At 28.8% G+C, this 22,029-nt stretch overlaps 1 long non-coding RNA gene across 1 annotated transcript in view; it reads left to right on the top strand.

Moving 5' to 3' along the window:
- Nucleotides 1-22,029, top strand: part of LOC139425001 (uncharacterized) — a 144,237-nt gene that overhangs the window by 19,663 nt on the left and 102,545 nt on the right. The window contains exon 2 of the long non-coding RNA XR_011636152.1: nt 8,980-9,095. This is a non-coding gene — a long non-coding RNA (uncharacterized lncRNA). The remainder of the gene's footprint in view (nt 1-8,979; nt 9,096-22,029) is intronic.

The following is a 22,029-nucleotide window of genomic DNA, read 5'->3' as shown; positions in this document are numbered from 1 at the left end:
CGCTTCAATTTAATCGGCAATGAAATACACCGTAAAAAGTTCCTGATTAAATTACGGCATTAAGTCCCGGCATTTAAGATGCAGTCTCGTAATATCCATTTTTACCTTAAAATATTGTACTGTAATTTTTACAGTAATATTTATTTAACTCGATGTTCTCCAGTCTCTATGATATCCATTAAGTAACATTAAAAATAGGAGTACTTTTATTTTAATATTTTTCTCGAAACAATAAATTGATTATTTTATGTGCTCTAATTTAAGCAGCAACGAAATACACTGTAAAAAAATTCCTGATCAAATTACGATATTAACTCCCGGCACGTACTGTAAAACATCCATAAAATCCATTCTTACAGTAAAATATTATACCGTGATTTTCACAGTAATATTTATTTAATTAAAGGAATTCAGTGATTTTTTTTTGGTAATTATTATTGTAAAAATTACAACATATCGCTCATGGGCTGCAATAGCCGCACAATTCAAAAAATCAAGTTTTGAGATAAGTGGGTTTAAAGTTTTCATTGCTAAAGAAAATGCATAAGAAATGCTTCAGTTTAAACGAAGATAACCTTCAAGTTGAATTATGAGTTGTGCTAGTATTGCTGCTGAAAGAATGTGTATTTTCATATTTGCACCTGTTCTTAGTCCAAAACGCTTTTTTTTTTAGTTGTGCCACTATTGCAGCCCATGAGCGATGTCAGGTTTTTATTTTTATTTCGTAATATGTTCCGGTAAAAATGGATTATAGTATATTACATATTGTATATTACAGTGTAGAGTTTTATTAAAGGCAATTAAAATATCTGTTTGCATTACATTAAAAAAAAGGTATTAGAAAAAAACGCAAACATTTATAAAACATGACATACTTGTGTTATTTATTTAATTTGATATTGATGTAAGCACATTTTTAAATATAAAATTTATGTTGTGTAATAACGAAACTCCCGTCGTTCCCCAAAATATTTTTCCTCGTGGAGGAAAAGGTAATGTATTAATGTTTTAGTTAATTATAGAGTTAAAGGAATTTTTTCTGCTATTGTGCGCATATAAACAATTTAAAGATATACATATATCTAACCTTATATGAACCAAAGGACCCCATTGGAGGATATGATTATATTTTTTAGTAAGTTTTTTGTTATTATTTTCGAAAGTTTTTCTTCAACTGTGGATCGAATTTGTTACTTAATGTACCAAGCAGGGGCCGTCTTAATAGCAAGCAGGGCCACCGGTCACAAAAATATTTCAGACCCCTATAACTTATCATAATGTTTAAAAACGAACTAAAAAATTTCACATATATAAAATAAATCATTTTTATGATATGATGCAATAATTTTAACAAATTTAAACGCATTTTCATTATCCCAAAAACTTTAAAAAAAAGCATTTTTAAACTATAGATAATTTGAAAAAAAAATTTATAAACTAACCAGTTGTAATCCTCAAATAATAAAATAAATTTCAAAATCATGGAAGTTAATTAAAGTAATTAAATTAAATTAAGTAAACATAAGAGTATGACAAATTAAAATAAATTCAAAGGTAAAAAAAAAGGTATGAATTATTTTGTCAAACTAAACAGGTATTAAAACATCTTTCAATACCCAAGCACCTGCAGTTTTCATCGGAACATAGAAAAATAGATTTCAGGTGCCTTTTTTAAGTTTTCTTGTTGACAAACTATTCAAATTATCGGTGTTTGCAGGATAATCAATCACTGTTTGTAGAAAAAAATGCACATTTTATGTAATAGAATATATTTATTTTAAAAAATATCTAAGACAATGTTGTTTATTCTTAGCTTTTTTAAACGCAATTTATAAAAAGTAAGATTCTCAGAGCCCGTTGAGTGCCTGGGACCCCCGGGCACTGCCCAGGTGTGCCCATGCGTAGTGACAGTACTGGTATCAAGTGGGGTTATAAGTGAAACTTATTATTTATTTTTTAAACTGAGCTTAAAAAAACTCAATCTTTCAATCCAGGATAAGTTTTTCTTACCAAATTAAAAAGTGGCGTTAATTGGTCGATTACAAATCGATATGCAAAAAAAAAAACATCTGAATTAATTATGTAATATAGGTATATTACATAATTTTGTTGATATAGACAAAAAGGGAAGACTTAAAACAATGATCAGCACTCTATAAAAGTATAATTTAAATAAAAAGGACGAAATAATATCCTGAAAAATATTTCATTAGCAGTCTATCTTCGCTCTTCCCATGATCTGGATATTTTCTGGATTTTCTGGATATTTTTTATTAATAACTCATTTTGCGCACTGTACTAATATAATGTAAAAAGTTATGTACTTTTTCTTCTCCATATAAATGATATTGTATTAAAAATATATGTATCTGTGTGCTTTAAGGTAAAATGCACTATGATACAAATCTTAAATTTTTTTGGAACCAATGGAATGACTATTTTTTGCATTTTCTCGAATTTTGCACTTTTACCTCAATTTTATGAAAAAAATTTAACAATTGCCTTTTAAGGGTAGAAATTAAGAAATTTTAGTCACTGGGCCTGTTACGAAAAGGTATAACTATTCCATACGCATTTCCAGTAGATTGTTTTAAGTATATTAATAAATTGAATTTATAAAAGATTAAAATACAAAGAATGTTAAATGTTCACACTTATCATGAAACACTCTATATATTGGTGTATAAGTCGACTTTTCAAAATCCCAAAATTTTACGAAAATCAGGGGGTCGACTTATACACTCTGTAATAAAGTCTGATATTAGTTGATCATGAAATATCGTTGTATTGAAAGCAATGAGATATGAATAACGCTGCATTAATTTCCCCCTTCAAACTATTTTTAATATGTTTTATACCATTAATTTTGCATTTTTTATCATATTTTCTTGCTTTTATTTTTTTTAAGCACATTTAAAAAAATAACATTAAGAAAAGTTAAGGTAGTGAATTTAAAAATATTAGAAAGTATATAACGAAATAAAAATTAAATAAAAAAAAAAGCGTTTTCAATTAACGTTAACGTTCAATTAACGTAACGTTCTTCATTAGATGTTAAAATGTATCATATAGAGAGCGAACAATGTGAAATATTTCTAACTTGAAAAAAATGTTGTAGACATAATAATTTTTTTTTTAATTTTAAAATTTTTTATATTCATTTTTTTAGCAATTGACTTATACACACGACATATCAAAAATTTGTCATATCCTAATCAAAAATAGGGGGTTGATTTATGCAACGAATCGATTTATACAACGGGTCGACTTATACACCGAATTATATAGTAAGCTATTTTGTGACAAAAACACAGACCAGAACACAAAACCAATTTAAAAAAAAAATATTTTTATTTTTTTACATTGATAGTAGTTAGTCCGGTTGACCACTAATAATTTTTCATGGTAGTCCGAGCTAAGTCGTTAAGTTCGAGCCATACTTTTCATCCCCGATACTAAGTTATCTTGTTGGATAGTAATATTTAGTTTCGAAAAAATATTCGACTACAAAATTAACAAGTAAAACATTTTTATTTATCTAGAAATAAAATTAAAATTTTTAAATTTGCATTAAAAATATCTTACCTTTTTCGTCTTTTTAAAATATTATTTTGAAAAAATATTCTAGATTGAATCTTATAAACTAACACGAAAAAATTTCCACCTGACTTCAGCTGTTTTAAATATGATCTAAAATTATTAACGTAATACCATTATTCTTCTAAAGACAGAATCGTAGAAAATAATGTACTTTTTAAAAGCATATTAAATTGAAATTATTGTTTGTTCGGAATATTTTCTGACGCAGAAACTTCGTTAACTACAGAACTACAGCTTCAGTCTTTTTCGTTTTTTCCGTTATAAAAATTTTTTGCGAATAACGTATTAACTCGAAATAACTTCTCTTGATGAAGTTGATATTGGATTTCCTAACTCGATTTTCTTTCGCATTTTAAAAATCTGATTAAGCTCTCTTGTCTGCTTTAATCTAAAAGTAAATATCTCACAAGTTATATTTTTTCTTTGAAAGAATTTTTTATCACTGTTGATCTTAAAAAGTAATACTACAAAATGATTTTAGTTTCATATTAAATCTGCTTGAGTTCAGATGAAAGTTTTTTTTCTTTTTCTGATTCCCTTTTAAAAGAAGAAAAATCAACAAATTTCTCATGATGTCAATTTTAATTCTTGCATTAATTTTTTGATTTCTGGATAGCTATATTTAAATTCTAATGTTTCTCACGCTATTTTGCATTAATAGAGTATTAGAACTATGTATTAAAAATTATATATTAATGATAACCAACATCTATAACGATTACACAACATTTGTTGCTATTTAATCGCAATTCGCAATCAAATATTTTTGCACGCTTTTGCAAATTGATTATCTTTGTCAATGCTCAATAATAGTTTTATAAGAAGAGAATTATAAAAAAGGGATGGATATTTGAACTTAAGCAAATTTTTGGACTTAAAGTTTCAGTTTAAATTTGTCGTCTTTGTGGCATGACACAAATATACATGAAACTATAGTGAAAATGTTACAAATGGTTTAAAATTTGTTAATTAAAATTGCGTGTGACATTTGTGATTAATGAACAAAAATTAATTTAATTAAATAAATGTAATTTTTGTTGATCTGACGAATTTACATTTTTTTATTTTAAATAGATTTTATAAAGCATCAATTATAATCCTAATATTTAGGATTGGAATACGAATACTTTTCTTAAATAACCAATTAGATTCCTTTATATCTAGTTAGATTAATAATTTTAGGCACAATATCTGTGATCTAGTGTTCGAATTATAGGTTCGCCCGAAACTTAAGTATTTAATTATTAATAGTAAAGAAACAAGAAAGGAAATGCTGAAATTAAAAATTTTTTGAGAAAAGGAATTATAATAGATTTTTTTCTTTTCAAATGCGTATTAAGTAAGATAATTTATTTAATAATCAAATTAATATATCATTTAACTGTAAAATTTATTTAATGTTTTTTTGTCTTATTTTTTAAGGGTTTGCGTTTAAGCTATGAACTGTTAATATGCATGGTGTAACGTAAAGACCACCCTTAAAATATAGTTTAAAAATCCTTTTCAATGAAATAAAAAACCATACACAATGGGGATCGAAAATTAATATTTTATCAAGGAAAAAGCAAAAGCGTTATCGTTGAGTTAAATACGATTATTAGAAGCATCAACTTTCAACCTGCAATCAGACAGATTTTGATATTTTGTACATTCGTTTTCCGTCGGTGACGGATTACGGTAACTTTTATTTTCTTCTTTTTTTTTTCTCCGTTCAAATATTAATTGACTGATCCGAATGCGTATACATTTTTTTTTCATTTTGATTTCAAAATGATTATAAAATTATATATTAAGTGCGATGTAAATGCATCTCAATTTAGACATTTCGTTTTTGAATAATTTGAAAGTTATAGCCAATATAATTTGCAATCTTTCTTAGATAAAGTTAATAAAATACATGTAATATTTTATGCATAGTTTACCAATATAATAATATTCTAACCTATCAAAGGATAAAGGTTAATCCTTGAAAATATCGAATACTGCAAAGCTTTTGTATTTTAAATTAATTTTCAGCTAAGTTCTTCGGTCCAGAGGGAAGAAAGTTTATTTCTCTTTTTACTTTGTCTCTTGAATCAATCGACCAGTGTACTTGTGGCTTAAAAATGGAAATAAAAATCGATCTTGAAATGTCAGGACACTTTGAGGGCACACCTCAGCCCCAAAAAATTTTATCGACCCTCCACCCACTTGTCCGAACCACACCTGGCGAAATGAAAAGGTATCCATTGATTGGTTGGTCACCTATGTGACGTCACCCAGAATTGTAACTATGGTAACCGTTGTTGTAATCGGGGATGATTTTTCTCTAACCATATTGCTTTTATATTGCAAATGTTTATATGTTTTACTAATGTGTGAGCTTTCCCCCCCCCCAAATTTTTTTCTTCTTTCGGGTGAACAATTGAATTCTTTCTGAAAAGTTTTATTTTTTTAATAACTTCATATACTCAAATTCTCTTTGTTTTGTTTTATTATATAAAGAAATTACTCGTTTTTCTTTTTGAGTAATAATTTAGTGCGTCGAAGACTAACTTTTTCGCGCAATGACTCCTAAGGGGGGCTATTTCAGACTTTTTGTGAAAGGTTTGTTTTTATGAAATCTAAAGAAAAATTTCAAACCTTGCAGACTCATTGACTTTAGTTACTCTTTTATTTGTTTAATTATTGTTTAATGTTACTTTTCTATTGTTATTTTTTTCTTCATTTTTATCAGTGCAGAATGTTTCAATCTGGCGAATGATGTATATCAATTGCTACTGCCAGAGATAAATCGGTAATGCTTTCATCAAATTGAAAAAAATCTACTCATTTTGTGAAAATAGGGTCCTGTTTTTGAGATTTCGTTAAAGATTACATAAACCAGTGGTCTGTTCAGACTTTTTGTGATAAGTCTGCTCTTTTTCGAATCTAAAATTGCCATAGAGTTCTTTTTCTCAAGTATCCTGTTTTTGACAATTTTTGAAAATTATGTGCTGTTTTTATTTGAAATAAAAACCTAGAATCCATCCTTTTCAATGATTTGGAGTTTCAGAATTATACGCTTAAAACAATTCATTGTTTTTCGCAAAAAACAATTTTCGGATCTGATTTTACAGTAAAATATTTTATGAAGGGACCGTTTTAACTATAAAAAACTATATGAAGGGTCCGTTTTAACAATTTTTTTTTATATAAAGGATCCGTTTTAAACAATAAAAAGTTGCATGGAGAGTATGCTTTAGCTCATAAAAAATTTAAGAAAAGTTCGTTTTAACAATAAAAAAATTTATGAGGGTCTGGTATAACTATAAAAAAATTTTGGTGGGTCAGTTTTAACTGTAAAAAATTTTATGAAGGGTTCATTTTCGTTATAAAATTTTTTATGGAGGTTTCGTTTTAACAATAAAAAATTGCATGAAATACCCGTTTCAGAGTTTAAAAAATTTATGAAGTTCCCTGTAACAATAAAAGTTTTTTGAGGGATTCGTTTACAGATTCGTTACTTTTCCATTACTGACTCCATACTGATTTCCATAACTGACTCCTGATACTGACTCCATACTGATATCCATAACTGACTCCTGATACTGACTCCTTACTGATTTCCATAACTGATACCTGATACTGACTCCATACTGATTTCCATAACTGACTCCCTACTGACTTCCATAACTGATACCTGATGTCTTTCCAAAACAATTATTTCATTTGGGTACTTTTTTTTAATTCATATCCTTTGTTTGGAAGCATTGAAATATTCAATGATATCGTAGTGCAAACTTACGTTCTTTTTTGTCGTAGTTCGTTGTGTATTTGTCGGCCTCATTTTACATCGAAATAACAATTTGTAAGGAACTTATTTTGGAATTATTTCAGCATCAGTTTCAGACTGCACTGTAAAAAATTCCGGTAGAGGGTACCGGCACTTCTTGCCTTAAACATTAACGGATAAAAAAGTCTACACCCAAATTTTTTCATTAATATTTACTGTACAGTTACTGAATCACTGTAATTAAATAAATATCACTGTAAAATCTGCTGTTCAAAACTTTAAGGTATAATAATGGGTTTAACGGATGTTGAACTCAAATTGACAGTACTTTTTACAGTACGAGTAATTTGATCTGGAATTTTTTACTGTGCAGTCAAACGTTTCACTTTAACTGGTAAAGATATAAGTTAGTGTTAATAGTCTTCGTAATTGTTCTGACAAATACTGACGGTAAAATTATTGATATTTACTAAAACATTGAATTTTTTAATTTTCTACTAAGTAGCACAATAATTGTTCAAATTATGTCGTTAATATTCTAAATTGTAATCAAATTTATGTTGAATTCCTAGAATATATATTTTTCTGTTGATCGAATTTTAAATGTTGTTTATGTCTAATGTTTTAATATACACCTCACATCTCTCGCATTTTACAAAACATATGAAAAAAATTCGATTTTTCTTATAAAATTAAACTGTATTTTTCTTTAAATAAAAAAGAATTGTTTGAGTAAAAATATGAAGTTTATTTTTTTGTTATAAGTTGTAAAAAATATTGGTTTGCTGTATTAAAAATTCTGTAAATAGCTGTAAGTATGTGTCGATATTTTGATACGCTTACTGTTTTTAAATACTAATACGACCCACACTTGCTAAATAATTTATAAACTTTTCTGCAAGTTAACTTTTCAACAAGTTCTTTTTATATAAATTAGGTAGAAAAGCATGATGATATGCATGAATTTATATTTCTCATATAAGCATCTATGTTAAAAAAAAGCATTTACGTAAAGTTTATTCTTCCTAAACAAAAACAATCGCAAATCTTTACATACAAATGACTAATTTTTAGTTGATTCTTAGATTTTATTAAATAAAAATATCATTTTATTTATTTTAATTGTTTTTATATATTACTTAATTTATAAAAAAGTCCCTGATTATTTTTAAATTTTTATACAAAATTCTTTCACTAAATTACTCTTTTTAAGAATAAATTGTATTTGAATAAATTATTAATTTTATTCCAGAAGATACGTTTAGTTTCACGAATGCAATGCATACTTTCGGAAACATTTCAAAAATGTGGCATTGATAACTTTTTTTTATAATTATTCTCTGCATCTTCTAAATTTAATTTTTAAGTGTAACTTCGGTGACTAATTACCATGAGCAGAGGTATATATCATTGTCATGGAAAATATAAAATAAGTACAAATTCACCTTGCGATAAGTAAATACTGGTTTCTGTCATAACCTGGGAATTCTGAATTGTATTTCAATAATAACCGAGACATTACGCAAAAAGAGATTGCTTTTGAAAAATGTTCCTTTTATGAAACTAAACATGTTTTTAGTATTTGCATTGTCATTTAAACCTCATTTCCTTTATTTGTTTTGTAGGTGGCTTACATTTCCGCTGAGAAAAATAGGACTATTTTTGAAACAGAAATATATTGCCAGTTCTGTGGAAATGGTATTAAAAATATGTTAAATCATCACATTCGTGCTTTTTCCTGGTAAGTTGTTTTTGTTAGCTTCTTTCTGTTTATCTTATGGAAACGTTTGCGTAAGTTTCTAGTTAGTTTTTTGGGGAAATCGATTTATTTCTGTGTATTGATTTAAGCAAATTTAAGTTTTGTTGTTCCTGATGTGATCTGCAACCAAAGAAAAACAGCAATTTCGCTGTTTTTTTTTGTGATTGATATATAAATAAAACAAATTTATGAGTCTTAATATAATTTAATCATCTGCTTCGGGCATCTGATCCGTAGAAGATGTGTAGCCTTTATTTTTAGCTACCGTAACATTGAATTTAGTCCAGGAGATAAAATAACTTCTAAATAGTTTACGACTATCAATGCTCAACTCCGTAGCCTTGTAATTTTGAACCTAACCAGGAAGACAAGGGTACGTTTGTGTGATAAGGAGAGGAAAACCTCCCTGTTAGCCCGAAAGCAAGGAAATTCTAACCCATGATCTGTCTTCCACTTATGATACATTACATCACCGTTGTGTTTGGTGCGAGCCGGGGCAGAATTCGTATGAACCAGCTATCGCTAGGATTCGAACCTGGGTCGCCTAATTGGGAGGCGAGCGTTTTATTCTCTTAAGCCACCGCGGTTCACTTGATTATAATTTTATTCTATTTTATAACCGTCGTTGAACAGCAGATCCAATTGCTAGTTTACGGCTACCAATGTTCAACACCGTAGCCTTGTAATTTTGAACTCAAACCAGAAGGCAAGCGAACTCTTGGATCAAACATTTTGCCAAACAAGCCTTCGAGGAGGATTTTTTTGATGGAACTAACCCGCATTTGCGTCATTTGGAGAAGAAACCATGAAAACTTCCCTCGGGTAGCTGGACGGCAATAAGATTCTAACCCATGATCCGTCTACCACTGCAGCACGGTGGTCGATGCGAGTCGGAGGCGGAATTCGTATCAACCAGCCACAGCTTCAATTCGAATCTGGGTTACCTCATTGGGAGTCGACACCTTTCCCTCTGAGCCACCGCGGCCGAGAGCTATGCCGGAAACTTTTAGGAACCTATGTCGTTATTGTAGATCGCATAGAGTTATAAACTTTCCACTTTTCTCGCGAAAACCTAGCCTTTCTGATCTAACCCATGATCGGTCTATTACTAAATATTTTTGTTTCAGTACTGTATACCAGCCATCAAGAGTTTTCAAACCCGGGTTGTTTCAATGGAAAGCGAACCCCACTTTATAAATCAATTAATCTTACCGGTCATTCCAGCTAATTCTCAACAGAATTTATTTATTTCATAATCGATGTTGAAATGATCAAATAGGCATTCATTGAAGTGAACTGCTTCATAAACTGAAATATCTGTTGGACAGTATATCTACTAGATATTTCATTTTATTTAGTTTTTAAACAACCTTAATTTATTTATTAACAAGTTAAATGTCTTGTCAATTTTACCGGATGATTTCAATACCAATTTGTTGCATATTGTACTGAAACTGAAATTTATTTAAATTTGCTCTTATGTGTCTTATAATGAAAAGTAACATTTTTATTTTGGAAAGATGTTTTCACTCTTTGAAGCACAGAATTTTTATTAAACACATTTTTCATACTTTTTTTTCATTATTTTGTATTAATTTAGGCCAAAAGAAATTAAAAATATTATATTTAGCATGTATTTCATAATTTATGGTTATGAAATACAGCGTTAAACACCGATGTCTTTTCATGCGTTATAAGTAAAATTTTCCAAACACTGCCGACTTCCTAACAGTAACTTTTCGAATTTACAGTTATTTAGATCTAAGAGTAACAGTTATTCGTCATTGAAATTTCTTTAATTGACAAAATCAATTATTGATTTATGTTTAAATCTAAATGAAAAAAAAATTTTTTTTTATTCAAACTACTTTTTGGGATTTTTTATATTCTAGTTCAAATATAATTCCGATTATCTGATTTTTTTGGTAAAAATTAGACTGATTTTTATGATTAAAAAATATTAAAATATATTTTTTTTGTAATTAGATTTTTTCTTGTAATGTCACAAAAAATATGTCATAAGGACACTGGTGTCCGATCTCCGTCAAAGGGCTAAATGGTGGTCTAACGAACAGAATTTTAGTATAAAATGCATAAAATCTTGGATAAATAACGCTAACTACAAATGTTGAAAATTGTTAGAACATTTTCCCTCCATTTAATATTTTCTTCAATCTCTTACAAATTATCCTTACTACTACTATCAAATGAAAGTATTTATTCGGCTTAAAAATGGCCACTGATTGGTCTCTTATTGTACAAATGTTGTAAACGGTCTCTTTTCTTTCATTACATTTAAATACAAAATACATCTTACAATGTAATTGATTACTTCCACACAATAGAATTCAGGATTTATTCCATATTATGTTCCTTTTTCCTATGTAACAGGTATCGAACAAAAAAAATAATACGGCAGTTCTTCCTCTTATGATTATCATTGCGTGTTGCCATAATCACTATAATGGAAGTGTTTGTCCCCTCCGCCTACCTAGCAAACAAAAAGCGAGGCACAATAAATTCGAATTCAATTATTTTTGTTCCATTCCGCCTAAGCATTTCTTTGCTCGTCCGTTGTCCATATACTCTTTAGCCAATAAGAATCCCTACTATTCATCACTTTGGTCAACAGAAGAGGTCGTTTATTTATTTTGCTGCCTTTTGTTTTTTATTCCTCTTCTTTTCTATCGTGTACTCCTTTTTTAGGGATGAATTATGGTTAGGATGTTGGCAACTCGTGTGTTTTACGGTTGCGGGCACCACCCTGATGTGACTTTGTGTTCCTCGTTTGTTAAGTAGTTGTTCGCTGGAATCGCCTGCCCTCCTTGGGCGTTGGTCCCTGACCACTCTATATTATGTCAGCTGGAATGCTTGGTTATTCATTAGGTGAATATTAATATAATGGTTCATTTGCCTGCACATTTAATTAGCCCTTTTAATTATGCAACTGACACTGCAGTGGAAGAGGGAGTCTCAACTTGAATGTGTTTTCAAAGAAAGGAAAGTGCTAGTTGGAAGATAACGAAACTGATGAATCACAAAGAAAATGCTAATTTTCTGATGATCTGCTTTTAATTTTTAAATCCATTTAAAGGTTGTTGTTATTGCTATTTAGAAACAGTCGAAATTTTCAGTTTTATCTTAAGTTTTGTATTCGAATTATTTGTTTTAATTTAAAAAAAAAAATTTTTTTTTTTAGTAAGTTAAGAGCTTTGCATTAGCTTTGGAGATAAATGAATCGATGATAAGAGAACAATATGTATCCAACTTCAACCATTTATATTCCTTTTCGTTTTCAGAGATCTAAATTTATTGAAATTGCAGATCTCTACGTATAACGTGTGTAAACTGACAGTATCCTTCAGCTGTGCTATGGGTTGGAGTGCTAATGGCAACTCTGTTTCAAAGCTGGAGTTATGGGTTCGATTCTGGAGTGTATATGGTGCAAGATGCATGCTAATCTGCCTACTGTGTGTCATAAAAATTGGGAAAAGAAGTTCTCCAGTTCTTGCTTTTGATCTGGATGCCCGAGACATGGATGCCTGGAACTGATGCCTGGATTCCCTGGATACTGCGCATTGCCCAACACACAGACGCCAAAAAACTATACATTTTTGCGGTTACAGTTTTCTTTAGAAAATGTGCATAAGGATCTTGAAACGTTATTTACTGTAAGTCTCTAGAATGTAGTGTTTCGAAGTAGCTTTTAAAAGATGAATCGCTGAAAAGGAAAACTACTTATTTGGGTATAAAAGCCCGTCTGAATGAGTGATTCAGCATTTTTGTTCAGGACATACGTGTGCAATTTACTCATCTGAAGGTTTATCTTTACGTAAATTCAGGTTTCACGACTCCGAGATGTCTTAGTATTACTCCCTTTTTCAATTGTTTGCCACAAAATCTCTACTAATTTTTGTTTTTGCTTCATTTCATTCTAAGGACAGCAGTTCAAAATTCGTCGTATTAAAGATTTCTCTTGCCATGCGTTTGCTACTTTCAAAATTTTAGAATTTTTTTTTAAAACCGTCTTTGAACAGCCGATCTAATTGCGAGTTTACGGCTACCAATGCTCAACTCCGTAGCCTTGTAATTTTGAACCCAATCCAGAAGACTCCTGATTCAAGTATTGAGATAAAGTTGCTTTCGTGGAGGATTTTTTGAGTTCATAATGTGAAATTTGTTTTTATTGAAAATAGAAACAAGGGCATAACTGATCCAGGGATTCTGCAGTCTGGATATTTTATTAAAGTGGTAGCAAAAATGAGATAAATCTAAATATTTTAAGCTACCTATAAATATTTAATTTAAAGCAAATATATATGGGTGTAAAAAATAAATTTGGAATAAATAATTTCGTAATTCACAAATAAAAGATAAATTTAAGCATTTTCCAGTAGTCCTGAAAAATCTTAGCAACCACTCATTTATTTTTTCTAGATCGGGGGAACCCTGTGACTTGTTTGACCAGTATTAGTTATGCCCAATCCGATCAGCATTTAGTATTATCAGTTTCATAAATGGATGGAAAATTTATTCCATATATTTGTCTATACATTTATAGTTATCAAATCCAATCCTACCAGCATTTAGTACTATCAGTTTTATAAATGGATTTGTTTATTCCATATATTTGTCTATACATTAATAGTTATCAAATCCAATCCGACCAGCAGTTGATATTATCAGTTTCACTTATGGATGGAAAGTTTATTCCATATATTTATCATATCCTAATCCGACCAGCATTTGGTATTATCACTTTCACAAATGGATAGAAAGTTTATTCCATATAGTATTTGTCTATATTAATCAGCATTTGGTGTTATCAGTTTCATAAACGGATGGAAAGTTTTTTCCATATATTTGTCTATACATTAATATTTATTATATCCAACCCGACCAGCAGTTGATATTATCAGTTTCACTAATGGATGGAAAGTTTATTCCATATATTTATCATATCCTAATCCGACCAGCATTTGGTATTATCAGTTTCACAAATGGATAGAAAGTTTATTTATTTTGATAAAAAAAATATAATTTAATTAAGCTCTTATTAATTTTCTTAAAAAAATAATTCACACTTAGAAGAAATACAGTCTCTTTAAAAAATAAAGAATTTGGTAAATAAATATTATTAATGATAATTTTGGTTTCTTAAACTATTTTAAAATGTTTAACGGAAAATTTTGTTTATTCCATGTAGAATATTAGGAAATAAGACGCTACTAAGTTAAACTAAAACACCAAATTTTTCAATATTGCAAATTATGACTGTGTTTAAATCTGAACAAAGCTATCAATACTTCACTTACAACCTGACTTTTTTTTTCTTTTTTTAAATACTCACAATCGCCTCTTCAAAGCAAATCGACTGAATTTAGACAAAATTTAATCCACGCTTCTCAAGCAATTGCTTTTACTCGTCCGAAAAGACCAGAACAGAACTCAACGCTATTTAATATATTAACTTTAATCAAATTACATCACCCCGAAATTGGCAAATGATCTTTTAAATGGGAAACTTCAGAATTTTTCCCCATGGCGAGTATTTTCATGAGAAAATGGCGAATAGAAGAAGAGAGAGAAAAAAAAAAGAATTAAAAAAAATTCCTTTGCTCGACAAATGCGACCCCAATTACGAGCATGCCGAACAAAAGCGTAAAAGGTATTTACAGGAATTGTGAGTAAAGTAAGCAAGCCAAGAAAATTCGATCTTAATTGAGACTGACGTATAAAATTAGAGCTTTAACGACGATATGATTGAATTAGAGCTACCGGGTTTTCGTTTTCGGCTTCTTTTATCGGAGGAGACGAATATTTTCCATTTAAGTTGGTATGGATGGAAAAGAACTTATTTCGAAAATTCGGAATTTAGATTTAATTTCACTATGTTCCAAATTGAGAATTTTCGGTTGAGAAATGCCTAAGGTGAGTTAAAGGTGGTTTTAATTAAATAGATTCTAGAAACTTCGCACTTCGTGGAATGCCTTGAAGTTAATTTTATTAAATATTTTGACGATAAAACTATTTTCATATGATCTTGTTAGAAATAACATAACAGTCAGTCTTAAGTATTCGAGGGATGCTAAATTAAAGTAAATTGTTTTTGAAAGTTAAAGTTACATCATGACACAAGTCAAAGTTTGTGAAATTATTGTCTTTATATATATATATATTTTTATTTTGAGCTTTTTATTTCCTTGCTTTATTTATATATAATAAATAGCAAATTATTTTTAAATAGTATGCCCAAATTTATTTACTGTTTGTCACATTTATGAGATTTAAAATGTTATGTATAATAATTATGCAATCATATTATTTCAAAGCCAAATAAATAATAATAAAAATAATTATTTTTATTATTTATTTGAGTGAATTTTGACTTCATTTATTTTTATACTGAACGAAGTTTTACGCTTGCACTGTAAAACATTCCGGATCAAATTATGGTAAAAAGTACCAGCATTCAGGGTGACGGTAATTTTTTTCCCGAAAAGTTCCTTTTTACTGGATGGAGCATGTTAAGGGGAAAAAAATCTGATATATTGTGATTTTTACAATAATATTTACTGTCAAATCACTGAAATAAATTAAATAATTATTATGGTAAAAAGGGATTTTACGGATGATGCACCCAAAGTGCCGGTACTTCTTACCGTAATTTGCGGAATTTTTTTACAGTGTAGTTTTCCTATTCTTATAAATTTTCCCTTCTTCGCGGTTTTTAAATCTTTCTGTAAAGATTAACTAATCCTTACTTAAAAACAACTGCAATTTTTATACTATATTATAATAATTTTCTTTTAACTATATGAATTCTTTTTGATACAAAAATATAGTTAAGGTGGTTTTGAAAATAGTTTTTTTTTTTTAAATTCATATTGGTTAAGATTTTCCTCATGTTTTTTCGATACAATCCATTATTAATAACTATTTATTGCTGATGAATAATTATATGAAAAACTGCATAAGTTTTCGCTTTATTCTTAATGGTTATTCTGAAATACTCAGAGGAATTTTGAACTTTTTTGAAATGTAACTTCATACGTACAGTATTTCATTACATATTAAGTACTATTGTAATTTTTCATTGGAAACTTATTAATATAATAATGAAATTTAAAACTTTCTAAAACAATAAAAATTTTAAACAACCTTATATTAAAATACTCTATAAATTTGAATTGAATAATTGGTGACTTCTTTAAAAAAATTCTTTTGATTTAAATCAATTGTTTTCAAAAAAAAAAAACTCATGATTTAAATCATGATTTTGAAGAAAAAAAAACTCCATTTAAATCATGATTTAAATCGTGAGTTAAATCAATGCATCATGATAATGAGAAAAATTTCATAGAAAATAATTGACAAAATAATTTTGAAAATTAGTTCGAGTTGAAATCATACAACTGTTATTAAAACAACGAAATACTATATAATTATGAAACGTTTTGTAATCTGAATACATCTAATTTAAACTTAATAAAAGTGTAAAAAAATTGTGTAAAAAATTTGTAAAAATAATACAGGCACATTGTTTTACCTACGCACTTCCGCCAAGGATAGAAATAGCATTGTTGAACTGCTAGGACATCAATTCTACATATGATATAATCATCTAAATTACATCAATCTTCATATTACTAGATCCATAGTTCCATTACTAGTAATCTAGATCCATTGTTTACTACATTAGTCATAACCTTAGCTTTATTAGATCAGTCTAACATTTGGGGAATGAACTTCATTGTAAGATCCCGATACGCAGATCGGTGACAAATTAACCAGTAATAGACATGTAAGTGAATTAACAACTCGAATATCTTTAACATCTCGTAACAGGAATGATGTTCTCTATTGTTAATTTTATTTTATTACTTGAGCGTATTTACCATTTTCCTGGATTTTTTTTCTAATTGAAAAATTTAATGGAAGACTACAAATTTGATGCGTTTATGTTCTTCTAAGTTTAATAAATTTAATATTAGAATCCTGTTACTCATGGTGGTAACAAATTGACCAGTATTAGGTTCATTCGGGTTTTTAGTGAATTACTCACTAATGAATGTCAAGATATTACAACTCGAATATCTTGACATCTTGTAATAGGAATGTTGTGCTCAATTATTAATTTTAACAATTTCTAACTTTATTCTTAGTTTGAAGCTCTGTTCCATTTTCTTTGATTTTTTAGTGAAAAAAACATGTTACTTAAAATTTTGACGTGTAATGTCTAATCCTTATGAATTTTATCGTAGGATCCTCATAGTTATAGCGGTAACAAATTAACTAATAATATTTGGAGTTTTAAGTGAATTAACACTGAAGTATCTTATCATCTTGTAACTGGAGTGCTTTTCTAAGTGTTAATTTTTTCGTATTCTTGCAGCATTCTCTGTTGAAAAAATAGTAGAAGAACCTATTAAGAACATTAAAGTAAAAAGTCTTGTGTATTTAAAAGATTTAATCTCATGTATAGCTCCAACTATCTTCACTGATATTTATCTGGACTGCGATGCTTATGCCGATATTTGGTGATGATAGTTCCAATTTAAAAGAATGTTTTTTTTCCTCCAATGCCCGCCTGGGGAGTGACTTACATCATACAGGCATCTGAAAGGCAGATTTGTTGGGTACTTTGTCAGGGGCACCATTTGTTGTGAGATGTTTGCCAGGTGGCTAAACATTGCTCCCACAGTAAGGACAGAAAGTACAAAGATTGAAAAAGCACCCATGCTTTGTCCGGAATTCGAACCCAGAACCTTTCTGATGCAAGGCAAGTTCCCTGACCCCTTCACAGGCCGGTCGGCATTTTAAAGATTGTTCTTCGTCAAAATTCTTTTAATATTCCAACTCATTTACATAGATATACATTTCTCTTCCGGTACGCAAACAAGTAGTTTTCAACAAGTTATGTGTTGGTGAAATATTGTACGAGCTTATAGATTAATACTCATTAACTTCTGAATCTCACGTAGGATTACTTTGTGGAAATTAGGGTAAGTTTTGTCAAGTTTTTATCTATCTTCTCTATAACGAATACTAAACAAAGACTTCTAAAGATTCAATATATATCAACAAGGAATCTTACCTTGTTTCGGNATTAAAAGTATAAAAAATTGTGTAAATTTTTTTTAAAAATAATACAAGCAGTGTTTTACCTACACACTTCCGCCAAGGATTGAAATAGCCTCGTTGAACTGCTAGGACATCAATTCTGCATATAATGTAATCATCTAAATTACATCAATCTTCATATCAGTAGATCCATAGTTCCATTATTGGTAATCTAGATCCATTGTTTACTACATTAGTCATAACCTTAGCTTTATTAGATCAGTCTAACATTTGGGGAATGAACTTCATTGTAAGATCCCGATACGCAGATCGGTAACAAATTAACCAGTAATAGACATGTAAGTGAATTAACAACTCGAATATCTTTAACATCTCGTAACAGGAATGATGTTCTCTATTGCTAATTTTATTTTATTACTTGAGCGTATTTCCCATTTTCCTGGAATTTTTTTATAATTGAAAAATTTAATGGAAGACTACAAATTTAATGCGTTTATGTTCTTCTAAGTTTAATAAATTTATTATTAGAATCCTGTTACTCATGGTGGTAACGAATTTGCCGAATTTTCTCTTCCGGTACACAAATAAGTAGTTTTCAACAAGTTATATTTTGGTGAAATATTGTACGAGCTTATAGATTAATACTCATAAAATTTCTGAATCTCACGTAGGATTACTTTGTGGAAATTAGGGTAAGTTTTGTCAAGTTTTTATCTATCTTCTCTCTGTGTTTAGAAAACTAAGAAGAGTTTGATACAAATTCTTTATTTTGTCGAAACCGATTTTTTTAAAATTTGGTTGCGACCGGATTCCCTAAGAAAAAGAAAGATTTCTCTTACTTTGTAGAGTTTATCATTGTATGTGAAGTTGTTAATAGTTAAGGATTCGTGAATCGAGATTGCTTATGAGTTAATTATCATCACCATTTTAAATCACGGAGCAAGTGTCTCCACTGTGTGTGGCAAAATATTCTGGGCCAACAGTTTTAAATATAACTTTATTTAAAATAAATTAATTGACTTAGTTTTAAAGTGGCCAACTTATGCAACGATGCAGAAGCTCAAATCTTATTGAAATTTTCAGCAATGATCCTTCGAGTCTTCTGCCTTTAATATATCCCGCTCCCGTCGAAGTTTCAGTTTTGAGACTCCTGACTTTGGTGAACGACAATAGTGAGCAGATCAAACGAACGATTTCAAGCTGTAGTTTTCCTTGCTTAAACAACTCTAAAATTGCAGATCTTTTGCTTCACGAAAGCCAAAAACCATACTTAAAACTTAAGAAACAAAAAAAAAATCATAATTAAAATGGCGGACTAAAAGAAATGAACACACAAATTAAAAAGAAATTTGGTAACTTCCTATTCTATGATTCAAGAACTAGTCCGAGGTTTTTTTCCCCCCGCACTCTGTGATCTTCATTTGGTATGTACAGTACAGTCTAATTAGGCTGGCTGTAACAAACTAGATGAAACTATATTCGAAAGGGTTTAAGATTCCCGCAAGACTTTGTTATGAGATTTTTGCTTGAAAAATTTTATTTGTGATTTTTTGACGAATGATTTATTTTCTTTTTTCCAAGGTTTTAAATTCGAATTCTATAAAACAGTCATATCTTTTTTTTCTTTCTCCATGGACTGAGCATTAAAAAATTATATTAAAAGATAAGATAATTTTAATTATCTTATCTTTTAATATAATTAAAAGATAATTTTCAATTGAAATTTATTAAAAAAAATTTCATATGAATTTTAATTTTTTATTCAAATTTCTCCTAGAAATAGATATATTTTCATCATCTAACATCTGATAATGGAATATTTTCCAAACGTATCTTGAAGAAGAAAAAAAATATCTAATAATAAGGGGGAAAGCGCCCATCCAAACTTGTGGCGAATAACAATGCCGTTGTCATGGTAACATTAACCGTTGCCCTCAGTTACTGCTGCCAACAAATCACGTGTCGGATGCATCAAAAATATTCGAAATTTTCTACAGAGTGAGAATATAATATGAGTTTCTTAATTCCCATCACCATATTCGCTTCTTTTTTGCACCCTATTTTTATTGCTGTCTCTTTTTTCTGTACCTGCTAATGCATAGGAATTGAAGGTCAAATTACTTTCTCTTCCAGACCAGTTTCATATTCCATTTCATGTCTGAGTGCCTAGATGGGTTGAAAAATCTTCTGGGAGCATAAAAATCTATGTTTGGAATTTAGTATGCGTTTTATGAGATTTTTATGATTTGATTGCGTGTTACTTGCAATTTGTTTGGAGAATTGATTTAGGTTATGATCCTGTCTACTCATGTATAACCACAGACCCCTCCATTATAGGTTAGAATCAGTAAATAGACTTTTTTTTTTGTATGTGTGTGTGAAAAAAACTATTTACATAATGTTTATTTATTTATTCATACCGTTCCTTGCTTAAGTGTATGTTTTTATTTGTTCTGAACGCAAATAACATAAATTTAGGTTTGAAATTAGTTTTTAACAATGCAGTAATTCTAAAAAAAATTTAATAAGGATAATTTGTAAGTGTTATTTTTAAAGATCAATATATAATGAGATTTTCTGCCGACGCTAAGAAACGGTTAATGGTGGTTTTTTTTTTTTTTTTTTTTTTTTTTTTTTTTTTTTTTTTTTTTTTTTNTTTTTTTTTTTTTTTTTTTTTTTTTTTTTTGAATTGAAATTTTTTGAATTGAAATTGAAATTTTTTCTTAATTTTTTTCCATAACCCTTTGAATCAAAATTTTTATTGAACATATTTTTCATATTTTTTTGATAATTTTGTATTAGTTTAGGTTTAAATAGGTGAACAATATTATATTTAGCATTTTAATAATTAACGGTTATGAAATATAGCATGAAACAGCCGTGTCTTTTTTTGCGTTAAAAGCAAAATCTTCCAAACATGACTTACATCCTAATGAGTATTTTTCCAATTTGAACTTATTTGCAGTTATTTAGGTCTAAGAGAAGCAGTTATCTGTCATTGAAGTTTCTTTAATTTACAAAATTAATTATAGATTATATTTATTACATTATTATATTACATTAATATTTATTATATTATTATTTTAATTATATTTAATATATAAATGAAAAAACAATTATTTTTTGAGGGTAATTATTAGACTGATTTTTATGATTAAGAAATTCCAATACATATTTTGTGTATATACAGAGTATATAGATAGAGTGTATAAAAAGTATATAGAGTGTCAGAAAAGAGTGTAGACAAATATATATAGACAAAATAATGTAGATAAAATATGTAGAGTGTCAAATATATGTGGACAAAATATATGGAGTGTCAGAAAAAAATACATATAATTGGTACCTGTATCCCAACTGCGTCAAAAAGTTAATCAAAACCCCTCCAAAAAAATACAAACTTCAAAATTTGCGTTCGTAGGAATCTTTCAATAAAGTGTATTTTGAATTTGACTTTGCGAAATGAGGGAAACCAATGAAAAAGCAAATGTTTTAAGCAGGATGATTATTAAATGAAATCAGTTTAATAAAAAAAAGTCATCTACAATAAAAGCATCGGTTAAAAATAATAAGATTGACGAACTATTTCATAAGTTCATAAGTGAATTAATTAACAATATACTTATATCCTGTTTTACTACACTGTAAAAAAATTCCAGATATAATTTCGGTAAAAAATACAGGCATTCTGGGTGTCGGTACTTTTTATCGTAAAAGTCATTTTTACCGGAACATGTTACGGAATCGGATTACCGTAATTTTCACAGTTATTATTAATGAGCATCACTGAATCACTGTAATTATATAAATATTACTGTAAAATTGTGAAATC

Source organism: Parasteatoda tepidariorum, chromosome 2, assembly GCF_043381705.1.
Source record: "Parasteatoda tepidariorum isolate YZ-2023 chromosome 2, CAS_Ptep_4.0, whole genome shotgun sequence".
Classification (NCBI taxonomy): Eukaryota; Metazoa; Arthropoda; class Arachnida; order Araneae; family Theridiidae; genus Parasteatoda; species Parasteatoda tepidariorum.
Note: the sequence above shows the minus strand (reverse complement) of the source record. Positions and strands in the feature narration are given on the sequence as shown.